The sequence below is a fragment of the Oryctolagus cuniculus genome, chromosome 14 (genome assembly GCF_051225735.1).
Source record: "Oryctolagus cuniculus isolate XC-2025 breed Fujian yellow rabbit chromosome 14, ASM5122573v1, whole genome shotgun sequence".
Taxonomy (NCBI): Eukaryota; Metazoa; Chordata; class Mammalia; order Lagomorpha; family Leporidae; genus Oryctolagus; species Oryctolagus cuniculus.
In genome coordinates, this window is record NC_142880.1 from 80,476,163 (window position 1) to 80,498,863 (window position 22,701).

The 22,701-nt window shown below is 42.1% G+C and overlaps 1 protein-coding gene and 1 long non-coding RNA gene across 11 annotated transcripts in view; one reads left to right on the top strand and one right to left on the bottom strand.

Annotated features, from left to right (window-relative positions):
* Positions 1-22,701, bottom strand: part of PDE4D (phosphodiesterase 4D) — a 1,644,269-nt gene that overhangs the window by 997,027 nt on the left and 624,541 nt on the right. The window lies entirely within an intron of this gene.
* Positions 5,702-18,979, top strand: LOC149122405 (uncharacterized). The gene is made up of 4 exons (XR_016220777.1): positions 5,702-5,854; positions 9,080-9,189; positions 16,970-17,085; positions 18,077-18,979. It is a non-coding gene; the product is annotated as an uncharacterized LOC149122405 (long non-coding RNA).

Below are 22,701 nucleotides of genomic sequence, written 5' to 3' on the forward strand. Positions count from 1 at the left end.
TGTAGCTTTCCGTTTCATTGCAAAAGCTGTAGTCACATCCAGAACTATGATTCTGTTATTGTAAATAAAACATGTGTAAGGGATATTGCCCATGCTCTTTAGAACTTGAAATACGACACTAACACCACAACAGAGAAAGACTCTCCAGATTAGAGTAAACAAAAGCAAAAAATGTGCAAAGCATGTAGCTTGCAAAGACAAAATAAAGGTAGGGGTAGCTTGGGAAAGACATGTTTTAGAGGCAAAATTTAAGGAGACATTGCTATTACTCATCCTCCAAGTAGCTCAGGGTTTTCTGCAGAGAGCAGTTTCCTACTTAAATAATGAAAAGAGCAAGTTCTGCAAGCCGCCACTGATGGCAGTACATGGTATATATGAAAGGCTCACTGTGTTCCAGATCTATTTACATGCATGTCTCCTTTCTTTCTTACAGCAACCCGGAGAGGAAGACATCACTACTGATATCCTCATTTAGACATACAAGAACTGAGTGGCAGGGAAGCTATTTCCTTGAATAAAGTCACACAGCTGGAGCCAGCATTGGCATTGTGGTGCATCGGATTAAGCCTCCACTCAGGACACTGGCATCCCATATGCAAATCCCTTTTCAATCTCCCAGCTGCTCCACTTCAGACTTAGTTCCCCATTAATGCAACTGGAATGATGGCACAGTGCTTGAGCCCCTGCTTCCCATGTAGGACACCTGGATGGAGTTGCTGGCTCCCGGCTTTGCCCTAGCCCATCCTGGCTGTTGTGGCCAATCTGGGGAGTGACTCAGGGAATAGAAGATCTCTCTGTCTCTCTCTGTTGCTCTGCCTTTTAAATAAATACATAAATAAATGTATGTTTTTAAAAAAAGTCATACAGTTTATAAGAGGCAGAACTGAGAAATCAACTCAGATTAGCCTAATGAGAAACATACATGATTTAGGTACAATGTTATCAAATGAGAGCGTTGAGGTGGAAATAAAATAATAAAAATACTATCAACTAATATCTATATGCACCTACTATATACCAAGTACCATTTTAAGAACTTAGCCTACATGAATACATTCAATACTCACAAGCATGCCATCCATAAGTCACTATTACTGTCCTTGGATTATAGGGAATGCATCAGTCAGCTTGGGTTGCCATAACAAAATGCCATAGACTGGGTGGCTCTAACAACAGACATGTATTTTCTCACAGTCTTAGACCACAGATGGGTTCTAGCAGGGGCTCACACTCAGATTGTAGATGGCAGCCATCTCTCTGTGTCCTCCAAGGCCTTCCTGTGAACCACACAAGCAGAGAAAGACAGAAGTAATTCTTTCCTTTCACTATACAAGGCCACCAACCCTGCTGGATTAAGACCTCACCCTTACAACTCCATTTAACTTTCACTGACTTCTAAAGGTGCTGCCTCCACATACCGTCACACTGGAGGGCAAAGCTTCATGCGTGTTTTATGGGACATAACAGACTCTAATTCTGAGGAAGTACTATATGAGAATTATCCTTCCTCAAGATACAGAGTGGTGAATATTGGATTGTAAATTTGAATCACAGCTGCCTGCTTCAACAGACCATTGTGAGCTCCTATTCTAGGCTTCCTCTAAGGATCAATGAACAGGGCAGCCTATTATGCATCACTCTCCCTGCTAAAGGTTTCTCTGTAATCAATACTGCTTCATTGCAACTTTTGTTAAACAAAGTACTTTTATTCCAGTTTAATTTCTCCTCCCAAATATCTATTTCTTATTAATGGAACTGAATTAGTATGACTTTTCTTCTCTTTTTTTCAAAACCAATAGAACTAACAAATGGAACAGAGGAGAAAATAGGCTAAATTGCCTTGATTGACTGCTACTGCTTCTAGGTGGATTTGCCAAATGATGCCTTTTAATTCCATCCGGGTTGTCATAAAATCCTATTATTTTACACCATGACTTACTTTGTATCACTGCTAAAGGTCCCTTCATTCACATAATTTCCTAGAAGTGCCAGTTGAATATGGGATTAACACACTGCCAGGGACCCTGGTGTTTACCTGCTATGGATAGACAGTAGACTGAAAGGAGGGATTAAAGCAGTTTTATTTTATAAAGTCAAGTCCAGCTCTCTGGACTGCTATGTCAATCAACAGAGCCTGGGAGGAAAGCAGATGATAGCCTAGAATTTAAAAAATTCAAACAGTACAGTCAGTCAAGGTGACTGATGTGCCTAAAGTCATACACAGAACTCTACTCTGAAGATATTTCTTCATCATGACAAAAACCCATCTGAGCAGAGCAAGGACATGCTAATGATCAACTCTGTCACCCCAATCTTATCTCCTCTGGACCCTTGACAGACACTCTCCACGTCAGCAAAGCCAATCACACCTCAATGGGTCCTGGGTCCATGTTCACATGCACCGTTGTGATGATATGTCTGTTGTTGCTTCTACTGGCAATGTGTCCCCACCCACACTGTCCAACACCTAGGCTTTTGCCCAGTTCAATTATATCCTCTTGAATTTTTCTGTTATCTCTTCAAATTCAATTATGACTTGAATCACCCACAGCTCTTTATTCGCATGCAGAGGGAGGGGATTCCAAGGGTCAACAGAATCAGATCCTTCTGTCTGTGTCAGGGCATGGGCATTTCCCCATACCTTTACAGATAGGCAGGGCAGGGACACTAGTTCTAGTCAATAGATTTCATAAGGAGATAAAATATGTCACCTTGAGGTTGGCATTTTTAATTTTTAAGATCTTTATTTATTTATTTGAGAGGCAGCGTTACCAAGACAGGGAGACAGAGAAAGGTCTTCCGTCTACTGGTTCACTTCCCAGATGGCTGCAATGGCGAGAACTGGGCAGATCCAAAGCCAAGAGCTTGGAGTTTCTTCCAGGCCTCCCATGTGGATGCAGGGTCCCAAGCACTTGGGCCATCTTCCACTGCTTTCCAGGCCATAGAAGAGAGCTGGATCAGAAGAGGAGCAGCTGGGATATGAACCGGCACCCACAGGGATGCCGGCCCCACAGGCAGCATCTCAGCCTACTATGCCATAGCACTGGCCCTGGGACTTTTTTTTTAAAGATTTATTTATTTATTTGGAAGTCAGAGTTACAAGGTGGGGGGGGGGGGGAGATAGAGAATCTTCCATCTGCTGGTTCACTCCCCAGATGGCCTCAACTCAGGAGCCAGCAACTTCATCCAGATCTACCATGCGGATAGCAGGGGCCCAAACACTTGGGCCATCTTCTGCTGCTTTTCCCAGGCCATTCGCAGGGAGCTCAATTGGAAGTAGAACAACCTGGATTCAAACCAGTGCCTATATGAGATGATGGCATAGCAGGTGGCAGCTCTACCCATGATGCCACAATGCCAGCTCAGGGTGAGACATTTAACAGCCAGGGTGAACCTATTTGTATCTCTCCTTTCCTTGACATGGAAAATAGACAATGTTCTAGGTAGAAGCTTCATCTGCTTGGGCCCCTAAGTAAACAAGGAGGTAGAGCAGAGTATTCCCCTGAAGCACAAATGGAATGCAGTGGCAACAAGAACTAAACCACTGCTGCTTACACCATTGAATCTCCTAAGTATATATGGCTGTGTGGAGGTATGCTAGGGGGTGTTATTGGAGCAGAACCTAGCAAGTCCTAATGTAGTTGCTTCTGCTTTTATGTGATATATATATATATATATGTGTGTGTGTGTGTGTGTGTATATCTCAGCACACTCTGTATTTATATGATGATAAGAGTCTTCATTTGTTCTACACTCAACAACCATTTGGCAGAGCACCTACCAACTGAAGACCCAGCACTAATGATACAATGGTGAACAAAACATATCAGGTCCCTTCCTTCGCAGGGGTACTTTTCCATCGTGCAGTGAAGGATACAAATGCATACCAATGATTAAATGAGTAAACATAAAGTTTAAACCAAAATCGGTGCTGTGAAGCGAAGGGACTTCTGACTTTATTGGGAAGACAGTGTAAGGTGTCAGGGAAGACCTTGCTGAGAAAGTGATTTGCATCTGAATTATGAAGACTTCCAGGCAAAGTCTGGCAAAAGTGAGCAGGAGAGTATGACAGACAGAGGGGCAGCAAGTCTATATGCGCTGAGGTCATGAGGAAGATGATGAAGGAAGGAAGGGAGGCAGTGAGGGGGACCTGACAACAGAGCATTTCTTACGTCAGGTTAAGGATTGTGGAGTTTTACCCGCAGAGTAAATGGGATGGCAGCTATAGGAGAATTTAAGGATGATAAACCTCACCATAACATGGGGATCATGGTTAGGTTCCAATGTGGAGAGTCATTACCCTAGCCTTTTGGGATGATCAAAGATCAAAGGTGGATTTATGACTCACACAAGTGGTGAGTTCCACACCGAGACATGGGTGACAGCTCTTTGGAAGGAAGTCCAGAAGAGAATGGGGAGGCAACAGAGTGGGTAGGTGGTCTTTTATAAGGAAGTCCCCCTGGGGGCACTTATCTGAAGCAAAATTTGGGAGAAAGGGGTAGTCAGAGGACACCTGTGCTTGTGGGGTTGGAGGGCTGAGCTTTAACCTGGAGCTTCAGAAAGCCATAACATAGGTCAGAAATGGAGTTTAGAGGTTGTTAGCAATAAAGTAAGCCACACTGGAGGTACAGGTTTCTTTCTCATGGTCTCTATGGGCAGGGATGGAGTGGGTACACAACATAGATTTGAATTGCAAAGGATTTTTCTGGCTATGGTGTAGGGATTGGCTTGATATCGGTTATGAAAGTCTCCCTAATTTGGCACCAGTCCCAGGCTTTTGCAGCAGTCCAGGTGAGAGACAGTGAACACTGGGGAATAGAGGGAGTCAATATTTGGCTGTATTTAATTGGAAGTGGCTTTGAGGATATGGCTGGAGATTTCAAACAGGCTGAGTGATTTATGGGTCTGGAGCTGGGAGGGAGGACCTGAGGTGGTGATAAATTGTGTACTTCCTATATACATGGCAGGAGATTGAAGCTGGGGTAGAGAGGACAATTAGGGAGAAAACAGAAGGGCCTGTGACTCCCATAGTTACAAGAGGTGACAGATCGTTGTATACAATGGCTGCCAGAATTCTGTTTCTCTGTTAAGTTCAACATCTGGTACCTCTCACAGGCCATTTCTCCTGCATGGTTCCTTTTCCCTGGGCTAGGATATGGGTTATGATTTCCTTTTTTTGCCAGGCCTTATATTCCTTTGTTGGACACTGGATATTATAAATAATCAATTGTAACAACTCTGGGTATTCCCACCACTACCACCCAGTCAGACGATTATTATTTGTATTGTTTAGAGATTGACTGGATTGTTTTAATAAAGTGAATTTCCCTTACAGTGTTAGTTTTCTGAGTTTGTGCCTCAAGGAGCCATGTCTTTGGGTATATCCACAGACACCTTGCATGGCAGTGTTCTCTTCTACTGTTTGTGTGATCACATTCAGCTGGTTAAACTCTACTAGTTGGATGACAGCTTTATTGGTTTCAACAAAGCTCTTTTGGCATCAGTTGCTCTATAAATACAATAAATTGTGGCTCCTTTGAAAGAAGAATTCTGTGGTCAGTGTTTAATATTTTTTCCAATCCCTAAAAGGTTCCTCCCGACTGCTTTATTCCCTCCCTAGCTGTCCCCAGGTAACTAGTGTGCAGTTTGGCCTCTCTCTACAATCCTCCCAATTGCTTTCAGCACAGCTGCCGACATTCTTGGGAGTATTTGGGAAGCTGGAACTTCTCCATTCTCAGCTGCAAGGGATGCCAATTTGTTTAGGAAGAGAATAAGAACTGTTTAGTTCATGAGCTGCTTCTCTTCCTAGACACAGTTCCCAGGCCAGAGCTCTGAAGATGGGTTGGGGAAAATGGTAAGCTACTCTCTGAGGGACAGCCTCTCTCCTGGAGCTCAGCTGGATTAGATGGCGGGGTGGGGGGGGAGGTTGCTGTTCAGCTGCTTGATACCCTGTAGGCTTGTCTCTCTTGGTGTGGACCCTCCCCCTCAGGAGTTTGGGCAAGGGTGATGAGTGCCCTAGTATTCTCAGAAAGCAGTGCTTAAGGTAGGATCTCCATCTGGGAGTGGAGCAGAAGAAGGAAGCCCCTGTCTCTCATCTGTACTCACCAGGGCTTAATGTAAGCAGCAGGTTACTGGAGCTTCTGATTAGACACTCTGAAGTCCTGGCCTTTCCAGGAAGTAAATCCTGCAGCTGGGAGCTGGGGTAGAGGGAGCTCTGTGTTCCTGCCTGCATCAGGCTGGAGTCAAGCCTCTGCCTCCCTGAGCTGGGAAGGAGTTGGAGAGAGTGGTCTTGGCTCAGCTACCACAGACTCTCCCATCTCTTACTGAATGTTCATAGGTGTTCTTACATAAATGCTTCTTCATTTGCTGTTTGTGCTGAGAGCCATTTCCAGAGGCTTTAAATGACTGGGATCATTTGTTTGTTTACACTTCTTACCAGTTTCACTGGGCAGTAGGTCAACAAAGCCTCTTAAGCCATGAGACCAAAAGTTCATGCTCCGCGTGTACCTCTACTTGGCCAGGCCCTCCCCAAAAGATTCAATTCTGGGCACTGGACAAGGGATTGCTAGCAAGGAAATATAAACATAAGCTTGAAAAGTGCTTGCTCTGTTCCTAAACCCTTTTGATATAGCCCAAGCTGGATCATGGGGGACTGTGTGTCAACAAGGGAAGAAAGAGCCTAACTACCCTACGTGTTCCAGACTTCAGAGATTCAGCCAAGAGATGGTGGCAGCAGAGAGCCAGGACATTGAATTCTACAAGCATTAAATTCTGCTGAAAGATCAAAGAAGACAAGGATTGGAGAGTTCATTATATTGGGCAGTATTGAGGCTATCACTCATCTGAACAAGAACCATTTGATCAGTGAAATCAGGACAAGAGACAGTAGAATGCTCTGGTGTGATAGGGAAGTGAGGAAATGAGCTAGGGAGAACAGGTGAACCTGCGAGGGAATCGAAGGTGACACAGGAAACAGAACAGTGCTTCTCATCAAGGGGACACTCTGTCCCCCAGCAAATGGCTTTTTTTTTTTTTTAAATTGCAACTTGGGGCAGGGTGTTCTTCTCGTGGGTAAAGGTGAAGTGTGTTGCTAAATAATTTGCGACACACAGAACAGCCTCAAATAAAGAATCATCTGGGCTACAATGGCAAGAGAAACCCGAATGTGCAGGAACAGTGAGTGAGGTAAAGTTTTGATTTATTCTGTTTGTTTTAAACAGAGAAGGTACCTGAATATGTTTTGATTCCCATGAAAAGTATCCAGTTGAGAAGAAGAGGTCAAAGGTACAAAACAAAAAGATAAAATTTGCTGTGGTTGAGAATTGTTATCATTATTCCTGTTGACAGATGCGGGTCTGGGATTCTGAGACAGTAACAGCTCTGCCGCAGGTAAGGCAGCCAGTGAGCAGTAGAGCCCAGGTTCAAACTTTGGCCTTTTTGATTCTGGGCCCCGTGTCCCAAAGAGTTCTGCTATCCCTGCAGCAAACATCAGCACCTCAACAGTAAACTTCCAGTCAAACCACTCTCAGATAGATCCCTTACCATTTCCTGAAAGCTCCACTCTTGCCCCAACCCACATTTTCTTGCCTAAATATGGGCAATGCTTTTAGCTTGTTGTTAAGTTTGAGTGCAGAATTTCTGAAAAAATTATTTACTTGAAAAGGTGTAATGACAGAGAGAAAGAGAGATCTTCCATCTGTGGTTCACTTCCTAAATGGGTGCAGCAGCTGGGGCTGGGCCAGGCCAAAGCCAGGCGTCAGGGTGGCAGGGACTCAAGTGCTCAGGCCCTTGTCTGCTGCTTCCCAGGCACATTAGCAGGGTGCTGAATCAGAAACAACAAGGCTGGACTCAAACTGGCATTCCAACAGGAGAAGCAAATTATACACCAGGCAGGTATATAACCTGCTGTGCCACAATGCCCACCCTGAATGAGTCTGGTGTTTTTTGTTTTTTTTTTTTTTTTGAAGTTTATTTATTTCTTTGAAAGGCAGAGTTACAGAGAGAGGAGGAGAGATAGAGAGACAGATCTTCCATCCACTAGTTCACTTCCTAAATAGCTGCAATGGCGGAGGTTGGGTCAGGCCAAAGCCAGGAGCCTGGAACTCCAGCCAGGTTTCCCACATGGGTGGCAGGGACCCAGGCACTTGGGCAGTCTTTGGCTTTCCCAGGTACATTATCAGGGAGTTAGATGGGAAGTTGAGCAGTGGGGACTCAAAGCAGCACTCATATGGAATGCCTGTACTGCAGGTGGTGGCTTACCCTGCTGCTTCACAATGCCAGCTGTGAGGGTATTGATTGAAGAGGACGACTGTCTATAGTTTAGTTTGCAATCTCCTTGGCCCCACTTGTAGCCATTGGACCTCTTCCATCTGGTGAATTTCACTTCATCTCCAGGATCATCTATCTAAAGAGTCCCTCCCAACTCCCCATCCCTTCTCCTGAAATGCTGTGCAGTCCTGGTGACCAACGACTTACATGTACAGCAGAGAAAAAGAGACCAATCCCTCCATGAAAACTGAGCTCTTTCTTGGCTCTGGAGGTTGACCCTACATCAGTTGTTACATCGTTCCTACTCCCAAGGAATGATGTTGCAGGGTTCCAAGCACAACCACCTGATCCTACCTGAGTACCTCAACTGTGCAGTAACAACAGCTGTGCAGCACAGCGGAGAAGCACTCAGGCTCTACCCCAGGGACTACCACGGAGGCTAAGGGCAGCAAGAAAAGGAATGGAAAAATGAGGACATGCAGGGAGAGAGTCACTTAGAGCCAACACTGCATACATATGGGGACATAGCTGTGGTGGAAAACGCTTTTGAAACCTCATCCCACCAGGCACACCCACACAGACCCGGAAAATGCCTAGGGGACTTCTGCTTTCCTCCCAAGGAGTTGGGCTGGACTCTGGGGAGAGGAAAGAAGTGTCACTACTGTGCAGGAAAGCAGGGCAGGGCAGGGCAGGAAGAGCCATGCTCCTGTGCACTTTCTTGCTTTAACAGGTTCTGTCCTCAGCTGTTTTTAAATGTCTTCAGGTTTCACAAACTGCATTCCCCACTTATTCTGATGCAATCCTTTTCCAGCTCAGGGATTTCTGCATTAGAATTGGATCTAGGCATGCTTCTTGATTAATCACAAGGCAGTTTCCTCTTCCCTCACTGGAGATGGAGATCCACTTCCCAGCACACGTCAGGTAAGTGTCCTTCCTGAACCAGAAGTAGATCTTCTTCGCTCCCATCTTCATATTTGTCTTCTTCCCATCTCTCCCTCCACCAGAGCATCCCTCCTCCCTCTCTTTCTCCTTCTATCCACTTTAATCTTCTTTTCTCTGCAGTCTTCTCAGGATTTGAAATCAGATGTGTGGTTTTTCTTAAAAAAAATCAAGATTCATTTATTTTGAAAGGCAGAACAAGAGAAAGAGAAACGGAGAGATAGAGAGATCCTCCATCCCTTAGGTCACTCCCCAAAATGGCCCCAATGTCCAGGGCTGGGCCAGGCCAATGCTAGGAGCCAGCAACTCCATCCAGGTCTCCCATATGAATAAAAAGGGGCCAACAACGTGGGCCACCTTTTGCAAAACTTCCAAGGCATTTATCAAGGAACTGGATCAGAAGCAGAGCAGCCAGAACTCAAATGGGCACTCCATTATACTATGTCAGCCTCACAGAGGATTAACCCATTGAGCCACGACACCAGTTTTGAAAACAGGTGTATTTGAGCCCAAATCCCACAAATAATAGATTACATGTAGTATCTATAACCAGCCTGGACAACAAGTTGTTTTGAATTTAATATATCCCACTCTATTAAACTGTTTAAGTGTGACTTTTGGTGAGGATACTATGTTAATCTACTGAGAAGCAATATATTTAACTTATGTCACTTTGCCAGATTTTTCTGTGGCTTCTTTTAAATGTACATAGAAGTAATTTAGTTAATTTTTCCCAGTTTCAATGTATTCATTACTGTATTACTGGAGCAGAATAAATGGTTGAAATGGCAATTTGCCACAAACTTTTCTACCACTTTGAGAAGAGTGTATCAGAGCAGAGGATCATTTACTGTTGACTAAAACATTAAAAGATGAAATAATAACATTTGAAACAAGTGCTTTTCATGAAAAATCACTAATAGCCTACCAGAAAAATATTGGAAGCACTTTGGATCACAGCCTAGCCTTTTATTTCAGAGCTTAAATTACTGTTTAGAGTTGGTGCTGTTTCCAAAGCTGCTGAGCTTAGAGAGAAGGAGGATCCAACCAAATCAGGATCCTTTCAATGTAGGGTCTTTCATTTTTGCATGAAGATGGAGACAAAGATGTAGACAACTTCAATTCAACTATAATTGGGTGGGAAAGATCATTTCCAGTTTCTTCTCCCACCCTACTCTCACTTTGTTGAACTCTTGCTTTCATTCTTCCTAATATTTGCATGCCCTGGGTTGTGCTTGGGACCTTGATAAGACATATAAGGGAGCATTGTCCATTGAGGACCATGTCCCAAGGCCTAATGCCAAAAAAGTGATGACGAGAAAGGGTGATCCATTAGCACAATAAACCCCGAGATAATTGCAAGACTTTGAACAGATTCTTGGGCTTTCTTATCAAAACAGCTCTCCCACTTAAAGGAATGGTCCCTGAAGTATTTCAGGCAGGGGTATAGCTTTCGTGGGTCCTGTTTGGTGAAGGCTGACAGCCTCACAAAGCAGCCCTGTATTGTCTCATTTGCACAAAAAATGAAGATCAGCTCAGCAGATCTCACTTGTGGGTTCCTAAACAAAACAGCCCATGCCTGAGCTGCCCTCCACAGTGTAAATGGTTGGCAATGGGAATGGCGGCAGCTTTCTGGTTGATAATGCTCATTCTGGCCAATTCATCTTTCTCTGTCACATCTGCCATCCAAGTGCTGAGACTCCATTAGCCTCAAGGCACAGAAAGTGAAACCGGTGCAGGGATGAGCAAGCAACTGACCACAGACCATAGCAGAACATAAGGCATGGGTTGGAATTCTAATTCATAGCCCATAACTTCCCATGTTCCGCAATTATCACAGCCATGTTGGGAATTAGCTTTGTGGCTCCAAGTAGCTAGAAGAGGTTGGTGTCCACTGTACCTTAGGCAACTAAGGAATAACTAAACATTGGAATGTCAAGAGTTATCTTTCTCTCTTTTTTTAAATTTTTTTTTGACAGGCAGAGTGGACAGTGAGAGAGAGAGACAGAGAGAAAGGTCTTCCTTTGATGTTGGTTCACCCTTCAATGGCTGCTGCGGCTGGCGCAATGTGGCCGGCGCACCGCGCTGATCCGAAGGCAGGAGCCAGGTGCTTCTCCTGGTCTCCCATGGGGGGCAGGGCCCAAGGACTTGGGCCATCCATCCTCCACTGCACTCCCTGGCCACAGCAGAGAGCTGGCCTGGAAGAGGTGCAACCGGGACAGAATCTGGTGCCCCGACTGGAACTAGAACTTGGTGTGCCAGCGCCGCAGGCGGAGGATTAGCCTATTGAGCCATGGCGCCAGACAAGAGTTATCTTAAGTGCAGAGTGTTGGACCAGCGGAGGTTTGAAGGATTCTGCCAATCTAATATACTAATGAAGAAGGAGACCTTTAAAGAAAATGCATCAAACACAGAAGCCATTTGCATGTATTTGTGGAGTGCTTAGCATTCACCAGGGTCTAACAGTGAGGAATTGATTTTGCCGAACATGTTATAAGAACCAGCCCTTATTTGCCCTAAGTCATCTGAATTGCAACATGACTCATGGAAAACACTAATTGATCAAATGCTACATGCACCCTAGGGATTCTTATTTAAGTTACTGAGCTATCCCATGGGCCCATATTTCACTGTTACACTGTGAACCCTGGGAGTTGACTTAGTTGTCTGGTGCAGTCTAGTATTTATTCTGGCCCATCAAGAAGTCTGCTCTTTCTACATATTTACAATAGTTTCCCTTTTATGCTACTTCTCTCACATTCCTGTTGATCTATAACTGAGTTTTGCCCTAGTTTCCAAACAGAAAGGTTTTGATTCTCAATAAAATGCCAGGCTCCTGATAAGGCTTAGTAAATTCCATTTTTGCTAATGAGATCAAGCTGGAAACCAAGAATTTCTACAGGAGTGGCACATGCCAATAAGTGTTGACGTTGGTTGTTATGCTATTATATTCAGCTATTTTCAAGTCATCTTAAAGTTTCCTTTGCTGAAGGAAATAAAACTACAGTTCCTCGAGTATTTTTGTATGGCAGGCACTTTGCAGCCTTTTCAGGCAAGGCTCAGCAAGTTCTCCCGTCCTTTCTGAACCTGCCATATCCTTCCTGATCCTTGTAAATAGGAGACAAATTCCTGGGTATGCAGCTCAGGAGGAGAAAGCTGAGGAGGCTCTTGGGAGCTAGATAATGGGCTAAAGCTTATAGGTCTACAGGGGAAATCAACTGGATGAGGTGGTCTCTAGGTCAGATCTCCTAGCTGCTTCCTTGTATAAACTTTCGTGTGGGGAGCAACTCGGACTAGACTAAGTTACTGGAATTAAGACTTATTCTATGCATCTGCTCTCCCACAATATGGCGCTGAGAAGGGAGAAACAGCTTCTACACAGCTGCCTCCAGTTCAACCAATAAACTGTAGGACTTGCTCCTGATTGGAGGAGAGCAGCGTACTCGGCGTGTGGGTAGCAGAGTTGGGATTGGTGGAAGAGGACTATAAAGGAGGAGAGAGACAACATGCACCAGGAACATCTAAGGGGAACATCTGAGGGAACACCTGTGCAGCCCCCGAGAGAGCCGGCCGGCGGTGTGCCGCTCCCCTGTGGAAGTGGGGAAAGTGGCCAGGGGGAACCGCCCTTCCACGGAGGTGGAAGGGACGGTAGCCAACCCGGGAAGAACCAGCAGCAAACCCGGGGAGGGCCGAGCAGACAAAAGAACAGCGCAGGGTCCTGTGTGGTTCCTCCATGAAGAGGGGGAGCGACACTTTCGCTTCATCCTGAGCATCAGGAGAAAATGCAAACTTGTGAGACATGCACACTTGTTGAAAGCCAACAAGTTCTTGAAATGTAAAATGCAGATATGGAGCAAGAGAAATTCACCTCTTTCAAAGGCATATTTAAGAAGCAGCTTATTTAGGCAAATGATTTTCAAAATATAATTGGTGGTCTCTTCAAAGTAGCTTCAAAGGCAATCAAAGTAGTGATTTGTAGTGCTTAGGACACTAGTCCATTCTGATAGAGATGTATAAAATGTACCTCCCATACTGGCTTCCTAGTGAGTGTAGTTAATAGTGCCACTGCATTGTGAGTGGAACTCCTTTATAAAAAAGTTGTTATCCAAAGATAAAAATTATCCCCACTCTTTGAGATGTTCTACTAGGTTTTCCCTATGGGTATCTGTTACATTCTTGGGCTCATATTGTGACCTACATTATGTCTGAATTTACATAACAATAAGCTAAATGATAATGGGTTTCTTTTGTGATTAAGTAATGCTGTATAGAAATTCTATATCAATGAAGAAACCAAAGCATAGGTAAACTGAATTATTTTCTTTATATTGCAGAAATATAGTAGGAAATTGCATGCTCTTCTCTAGGGAGTGAGAATGGTGGTATGCACTGTATAATTCTAATTTTGTGCAAAAGACTGTAATGGCTTGCTCTTATATACTGAACTGCTGAGAGGAAATGAGAAATATAGGAGAAAGAAAATCATTTCAGGTTGAGTATCGTGAAGTTAGAAGTTTATAATTAACAGATGAACACCAAACCTCTACAATGGCAAGAGATCTGCACTAGTACCTACAGCTGATGCAGAAGTCATTAATCCACAACTTTAGCCTTTGGAGGGACAAAACATTCATATACAAAAATTTAATAACATAATAAGGTGTACAATGAGTTGGCAGTGAATGAGATAGTTTAGTATAAAGGAAAGAATATTGAGCTGGGAATCATGATACGGACTCTAATCCTGATTAGTCACGAAATAGCCTAGTGACTTTGAACAAGTTACAACCTCCATGGGCCTCAGTTTTATCACCCAACTAACATTTGTTGAGTGCTCACTATATACTATATATTATATATAGTATATAATTATATGTTATATAATTATATATTATTAATATATTATATAATATATCACATAATACATATTATATATTATATATACTAATATATAGTACATATATATTAGTATATATAATATATATATTCCTCATTTTAGCCTCAAACTGAAACAAAGTAAGCTTAAGTGACTCATTTATACAGCTGGTATAAGACTAAAGAGTCAAACATGTACTGAGGCTATGACAACACCAGAATAGTGTGTGTGTGTGAGAAAGAGAAAGGGAGAAAAAGAGAGAGAGAGAGAGAGAGAGAGAAGGGAAACTATCTGATGGGTTTTCCATATAGCATAGTAAAGTTGGGGGTCTACAGCCAGAATGTCCCAGTTTATTTTTTAGTTCTGTCACTTAGTATGTAATCTCTGCCTCCATTTCTTAATATTTAAATGAGACACAATTGTAATGCTTACCCCACAGTAAAGGATTTACCAAACTATCTGGTCAAACTATGAGATGTAGTAAACAGTTCACATCACAGTCCAGTACAGACCCACTCCTTGAGCTTATCTCTATGATTGTGTGGGCCCGATTCACTGGCTCAATTCACCTACAGTATGATAATGTAAAGTATACATGTTATTTTCAACATTAGAAAACCATGTTGCCATAAAAAGTCACCAAGTATGAGTTATATTTAAAATTACATGTCTTGGCCGGCGCCGCAGCTCAATAGGCTAATCCTCCGCCTGCAGCACCGGCACACTGGGTTCTAGTCCCAGCCGGGGCACTGGATTCTGTCCCGGTTGCCCCTCTTCCAGGCCAGCTCTCTGCTGTGGCCCGGGAGTGCAGTGGAGGATGGTCCAAGTTCTTGGGCCCTGCACCCCATAGGAGACCAGGATGGGTACCTGGCTCCTCCAGCTGTGGCGGCCATTGGAGGGTGAACCAATGGCAAAAGGAAGACCTTTCTCTCTGTCTCTCTCTCTCACTGTCCACTCTGCCTGTCAAAAAAAAAAAAAAAAAAATTACATGTCTTAAACCATTCAGCAAATGCAATAAACATGCTTCTGTATGCACCTGAGCTAGAGGAATTTTCATGTTATGTTTCCATTAGCCTCATATATTTGTAGACATATCAGAAGACATTTTCATTTTTGTTTTGTTTGCTTTATATACATGACATCCAGGAGAAACATGAACATATTTAACGAAATCCACTTTATTATAATAGCACAAAAGTTACATTTTAAAATTTATATGTGATTAATGAACATTTAAACCTCTTTTCATTTGTATTTTCCACTTCAAATATAAAATTGAAGCTTCTTTGGGAAACATTTTCAAAATACTATGCACAGCACAGCATCCGTCTTACGGTACTGACTCTAAATGTTATTTGTACTGAGTCTTCCTGACATCTTGGATTCTTTCTTCCTAATGTTATAAATTAGATTTTTTTTATTTTTAGCTCTGTGTAACTCACCATATCTTAGGACAAATGCCATACATTTCTGATGTAAGACTGCCAACCTACTATGCACCATGGCCTACAGCTGGGCAGTAAGCGTCAGCTTTTGGGAAAATGGGCAGACAGTAATATGAGATAAACTGCCAACTGCTGTGATAATAGGTGGTCCTATCAACTCACATTAAGAGAATTTATACTTCACGAATGATTCACTTAATAATTTAAGTTCTCAGTAAATATTTATTATTATAGAATAGAAGGTATAATTTCCCAAACTGAATATAGTTACATTATTTCTCTTTGTGACTCTAAAATATAGAAACTAGTTTTTGTTAAACTAAACAGATAGAAGGATGGAAGGAGGGGTGGGGAGGAAGGGAGAGAGGGAGGGAGGAAGGAGAGGAGAAAAGGAGGAAAGGAGAAAAGAAAAAAGAATAAGTAGTTGTGAAAAAAAATGCACTATTTGAATCAAGAAGCAAGGTCCAAGATATCAGTTAAGACAATTCTTGACTGTTTAAGTCTAGACTCCGAGATGAATAAAAATGTTTCTTTTCTATCAAGGCCTATTTTTAAAACTTTATTTTGTCATTAAATTTTGGCTTTTCTTGAAATTGGTTTTACCTTATCATTGATACATTTTTACTTCTTTGTTTTTTTTCTCTTATTTTTGAATCATTTGAAATAAAAAGATAAAAATACTGTACCAGTTACTATTAGAAAATAAGTTAATCCAGGATAAGTCTAAATAAAACAATATTCTACCCATTTCAAAACACACTAACAGCATAAATTGGGAAGTACAAAAGAAGAATAATTTCAAAAGGCCATTATCAATATCATCCACAGCTTTCTTTGTCTGAGTCCATACAATGTTTCAGGCATGATTTTAAGCTCTTTATAAGTACTCACTTAGTCCTTACAACAAACATGCTCATTTATGTGAAAGGTAGCATTATGCTCTTCATGTTTTCATTTAATCTCAATTTTCATGATAGGTACTGATAGTAGAGAGAGGAAAAATTTGAATAAATCAAGGATAATCCTTTAAGATTACAAGGAGTAAATAAACTGTTTCTTCTACATATTCAGATAAATCTGTGTTGTTCTTTTACATAAAATAACAATAAAATATCTAAAGTAAAAGGACTGAGATATTTTCCACCAAAATAAACTGTAATTTAGAGGAGCACTTAAAATTTTAAGCACTAACATAATCAATAGCTTTTTGTTTTTCCAAGTTTGTATGTCATAAAACACAAGTACTGAGTTCTGTGACACCTAATGTCACCATCCTTCCATAAAATAAAGGCTGTTCTGAAAATTTAAAAATTTGAATTATTTAATTATTAATTATATTAGTTATAATTATTTATTTAGTTATTTAATATGAAAGATCATTTCCTTTAATTGAGCAAAAATGTCTTTGTGAAAGATTGATGATGTTCAATTTCTGTTTTAGAGCCCGCTGATTAAAATTTCACCAAAGACTGGCACCAATGCTTGCACTGACATTTGGGAGTCACCCGACATCTGCCAATGGCAACCACATTTGTTACTCAACTGTTCTGAAGGCAGGTGTGATGGCTTGTACTCCAGGGTGGTCCCATTGGGAGGCGGTGGGACCTCTAAGGAGTAGTCTGTGTAGGAGTTCCCTGGGCACTGCAGGTGTGAGGCAGTTCTGTGACTTGCTTAAGTTCTTGCAAGAGGGTTGTTATAAAAATGGACAAGCCAGGCTTGACTCAGCTCTCCCTGCTCCCAGCTCACAATGTGACTGTTTGCTCCAACTTGTGCTTCTGCCATTGCCATCCTCTGTCCTCCATTCACTCTTAGCTAGTACCAAGCTGATAGCAGCACCAGGCCCTTGAACCTCTGAAACTGTGAGCTAAACAACCCTCTTTTCTTCCTAAACAGCCCATCTCAGGTATTTCATTATAGGCAGCACAACAAACTGATTAACAGAGTAGATTAACCTAGATCTAGGAGGCTTCCATATTTCCCCCATATCACCAGAGCTCATATCAGCAAGTTACTGCACCTTTTCCAAAAATGAATCCAACATTATAACCCAATGGGATACCATTTTCTCTAAAAATGATGAGCTTAGAGAGAAATAACTGAACTTCACATACCACACAGCAAAGCTTCCTACATATCCCCTTTAAACAGCTGTTCTTCCCTCAGTCCATCACAGATGTCAGATTTCTCACTTTTCTCTGAACCTTTGTATCATAGTCTGTAAATTTCTCACTTCTGGTCCTGTTTTTATGTCTAGTTCAATCAAACCCTAACCTAGCATTAGCTAAACGAATTCCTACCCTCCATGGTAGATTGTATTTTCCAATAATGAATAGACAGATTTTCTCATGCTATCTTACACGGTGATGGAAAATTCTCCCAGAAAAAGTGGGTAATCATGTTCTTTCTTATGAAGCTTGGAGGAGGCTTGCATGCATTGGATTGAACCAATGGAACACAGTTGATGTTTTGCGGCTTCTAAGGGGGCACAAAAGGGATAGCGTTTCTAACAGGTTCTTTGTCTCTCGGAATGTTTGCTGATACACCCCAGCCAGCGTCGGGAAGCTCAGTCAACCCTCAGGGAGAGAACACGGATAGAAACCAAAGTCCGTATCCACAGCCAGCATCAAGCACGAAGAACGTGAGCGAATGTCCCTATAGATGACCAGAGCCCTCAACCTTCAGAGTGCTCCAGCTGAGGCCTCGACACAGCAGAGCAGACACCAGGCACCTGCGTGCAACCTTCTTCAGTTTCCTGAGCCACAGAAACCATAAAACATTGTTTTAAAACAGCAAGGTCTGGGGTAACTTCATAGGTGACACAAATATGAGAGGTCTTCAAAACACTCTTGCAAATGCACACTATAAAAAAGGCACATGTTTTCAAAAATTTTCACACCAAAATAAATTCATCTTTTAGTTTCATTTTCCAAAAACTTTTGGAAGGACTTTCACTGGTCTCCTTAGAAAGGAGTTTGTGACCCACTATTATTCTTCATATCTTCTCCTGGGGGAGGGCAGCCCTTCCTGTTTCATCATCTTCTTTGTTCAACAACTTTTCAAAATATTCACCAAGTAAGCTCTGGTTTCACAAAATTAAACATAAAATACTTCTCTAGACACTTATGTGCGAATGTTCAATAAAAGTCTTTAAAATGATCTAACATCTATGTACATGAGAAACAGTGGATTTGGAGTTACATGTGTAATTAATTTAAGCCACCACTTGCAACATCCAAATCCGTTGTCAGAGCACGGTGGTTCTGGCTGCTCAGCTTCCGAGGTACCTCCCTGTTATTGTGCCTGGAAGGCAGGGGACGATAGCCCAAACTCTTGGGCCCCTGCAACCCACAGAGGAGACCTGGCTCAGCCCCAGCTCTTGAGACCATTTGTGGAGCGAACCAGAAGATAGAAGATCTCTCTCTCTCTATGCCTCTCCCTCCTGTCTCTGTCATTCTGCCTTTCAAATAAATCAATAAAGCTTTTTTAAAAATGCATCAAAAATTGTATGTATTTTTATTCTTTAGAATTCTGAAGCCCCCCAAATGACACAGACCATCATTTTAAGTTTATTTTATATTTTTCATAGAAAAAGCAATAGTGACATTACTAGGGATGACTAAATCCCTCGTTAACATTCACTGATAGACTTGGACATGAATTCGAACATTAATTTGACCATACAAGCATCCCTAATGTTTCAGAATATATTCTTCAGTAAAATTGGAAATCTGCATTTACTAACATCATCTCAGATTTCAATCTATTCTTAGTATGATATGACAATGGCTGAGCAGACCTGGTGCTTATCAAATTATCTGTATTGCTCACTTTGCTATCAATTACAACAAAGACCGCAAACATGTGCAGGGTTATATAATTCAGATGCAGAAAGGTAGCCATCCTGTGCCCCTGCTTTACCTGTACAATTTAAACTGTGCACACTGCAGTGTAAGAGGACAGCTAGAAACAAGGTGTAGGGAAGGGAAGAATCATTGTGCAATCAGACTAAACGTGGATCTCACTAAAAGCTGCCTTCCCTGGAAAGTTAATAGTCACTATAGACGGTTATAAAAAGAAGACCCTCCTCCACTTTTTTTTTTTTAACACACAAAGCCAATCCCCTAATTTAGGACTAACAAACTCCTATTTTGGCAGCATTCAGAGTGAAGGGATGTGTTTAGGTAAAAGATTCGAGTCCTGGGGTAGTGGAAAAATGTGGAAAAGACAGGCAGAAATAGCAATTTTTATTAGAGGTCCTGGGTCTAAAGATACTTCAATCTAGACTGCGGCACTGGTTTATTGAATAAAAACTCATTCCTATTCCCAGAGACGCAGCTGCAAAATGTCACTGCACTGAGGATCCCCCTTCCCATCTCTCAAATATTATTACAGTACCAGGTAAGGCCGCACTTTTCACAGACTCAGAGGAGATTGCAGTCTCATATGTCTCCCAAGACCTTTTCTTCTTGGTTTACATATTGCAATGTAGTGGCTACACGCATTAAATAAGCTCATGTGCGGGGAGCAACTGAGACTAGACTAAGTTACTGGAATTAAGACTTATTCTATGCATCTGCTCTCCCACAATATGGTGCTGAGAGAGAGAGAGACCAAACAACCTCTACGCAGCTGCTTCATCAGTTTGATAAGCTGCAGGAGCTGATCCTGCTCCTGACTGGAGGAGAGCAGCGTGCTCGGCGCGTGGGTAGCAGAGTTGGGATTGGTGGAAGAGGACTATAAAGGAGGAGAGAGACAACATGCACCAGGAACATCTGAAGGAACACCTGAGCAGCCCCCGAGAGAGCCAGCCGGCGGTGTGCCGCTCCTCCGCGGAAGTGGGGAAAGTGGCAGGGGGAGCCGCCCCTCCACGGAGGTGGAGGGGTCGGCAGCCAATCCGGGAAGGGCCAGCAGCAAACCCGGGAAGGGCCGAGCAGACAAAAGAACAGCGCAGGGTCCTGTGTCATTCCTCCGCAAATGGGGGAGCGACACTCATGTGTGTAAATAACTCACAGGACAACGCCTGAGATAAAGAAGTGCATGCAAAATCCATTTAATCTAAATCTAACAGAAACTATCTCACATATCTGGAAATCATATCACATAGTTGTATTAAACCTATGAGAATATGTATTTCAGTGCAGTAAGATTTCTCTCAGAAAGTTTTCTCAAGGAAAAATGAGAAATGGATCAAATCTTTAAAGAACTTAGAAACTATTCATAAATTTATTACTCAGAAATATTCAAAAGACTTTGTGTGTGCAAGTATCTGTGATAGTGAACACTTTGAAATAACTCAGTACAAATACAGTAAAATGAAAACAATGAAATATTAATGTAAAACCAATCATTCTCTGGAAGAATTTTATAAAAAATAACATGTTAAAAATGTTTAATAAAAATATGAAGTGAAAAATTATATGATATATAAAAACAAATTTAAAATACTACCTCAATTTAAAGGATGAGTATAAATATAGTATAGAATGAATATAACGTATTAATAAGACTTTAGTATTCTACATACTATATGCTATAGTACTATAATATAGAGTATACTAAATTATATTCCTATTCTATTTCATTAAAAGTATTTTTTCATTACACTATACAAATTTTGTATAATGAATATAAAAAAAATTTCTAGGTTCCTCTCCTCCGATCTCTACATTTAGCACAAGGTTTATTAAAACAAAACAAATATACAAAAATAAATACACTAAAATTATTACAAATATTACAATTAAATTTATTTTTATTCGCCTACTCTAAAATCATCACTGTATTTAATCAATTAAATTGGCTATATATGCTTGTGTATCTATAGATTCTTTCTGTAAATCTTCATCTGAGTAGAAATAGACGGGCTGGTGCTGTGGCACAATGGGTCAAGCTGCCGCCTACAATGCAGGCATCCCATATGGGCACTGGTTCAGGTTCCAGCTACTCCATTTCTGATAAAGCTCCCTGCTAATGCGCCCGGGAAAGCAGTGGAAGGTGGCCCAAGTCCTTAGGACCCTGCATCCATGTGAGAGACCCACAGGAAGCTCCTGGCTCCTGGCTTTAGCTTGGCACAGCCCAGGCTGTTGCAGCCATTTGGGGAATCAACCAGTGGATGGAAGATCTCTCTCTAAAATAAAAAAAAAAAAAAAAGAAAAAAGAGAAAGAGAAAGAGAAATAGGTAACAGTGGTTGTGCTTCATAGGAGGGACTGCTGTAGAACTGAGAATCTGATGCCAGAAAAAAAGTTACATCTTACTACTCATTCTGTCTGAATTATCATGTGCACTAGCATTAAAAAAAAAAAAAAAACTAAAACACTACATGCAATAATTGTCTACACCAGAAATGTCTAATCCAGCTAACTAGTGATCACTTCAATGTTAGCAGGCAATGCCTACTTGGCAGTTCAGTCGGTTTGTGCAGCCCAAGCAACAGCTCAGTTATCCTGTTCAGCGAGTGCCTGCCAACTTGCGGGAACATGCTGCCCCATCCAAATCCATTTCTTGGCTCAAAATAGGGAGGGAATCCCCAGGGATAGCACACAAACTGCAGGAAATCTGCTCAGGTTTCTAGCTTTCAAGATGCCCGGGGCTTTACTCAGTTCCTCCTTGGCTAAGCCCAAGGATTACACCCAATATAGCTGGGAGCACTTTCCCTTCTCCTATTCCTGCCCCAGTTGTTTTAACCCCAGCAAGAGCTAGCTACAAGGACTTCCGCTCTGTAACAGGTGGGTACTGGGCCACCAGGGGCCCTCAGAAACTTCATGGGAAAATGGAATTAAAAGATAAAGGACATTGTCCATGGACGTTTGAACTCCCCCACTTTTTCCATAATGTTTTCTCTCTGTGTGGGACCTGGCTTTTCCGTCCAGGTAGAGTCTTCTTCCTCCTTTCGAACCATTCCTCTCATCTTCCTGGCAGTCCTCTGAATCACATAGAAAAGATCAACATGTTCCATGGTGGAGCTGCCACTATTTGTCAACAGGAATCACCGAGTGGCTTTGAATTCTGCTCCCCCCTAATCTGAGGGGGCTGTGTTTCCCTTTCTCACTGGCACATTATCTGATACTCTGGATGACAGAATCAGAGCTCAGATGAGTTGTTAGACAAAGGCAATTGGCCAGATTCTCAATTGGACAACAATGGAAACATAAGTCTTCCAAAGTGTCGAGGGG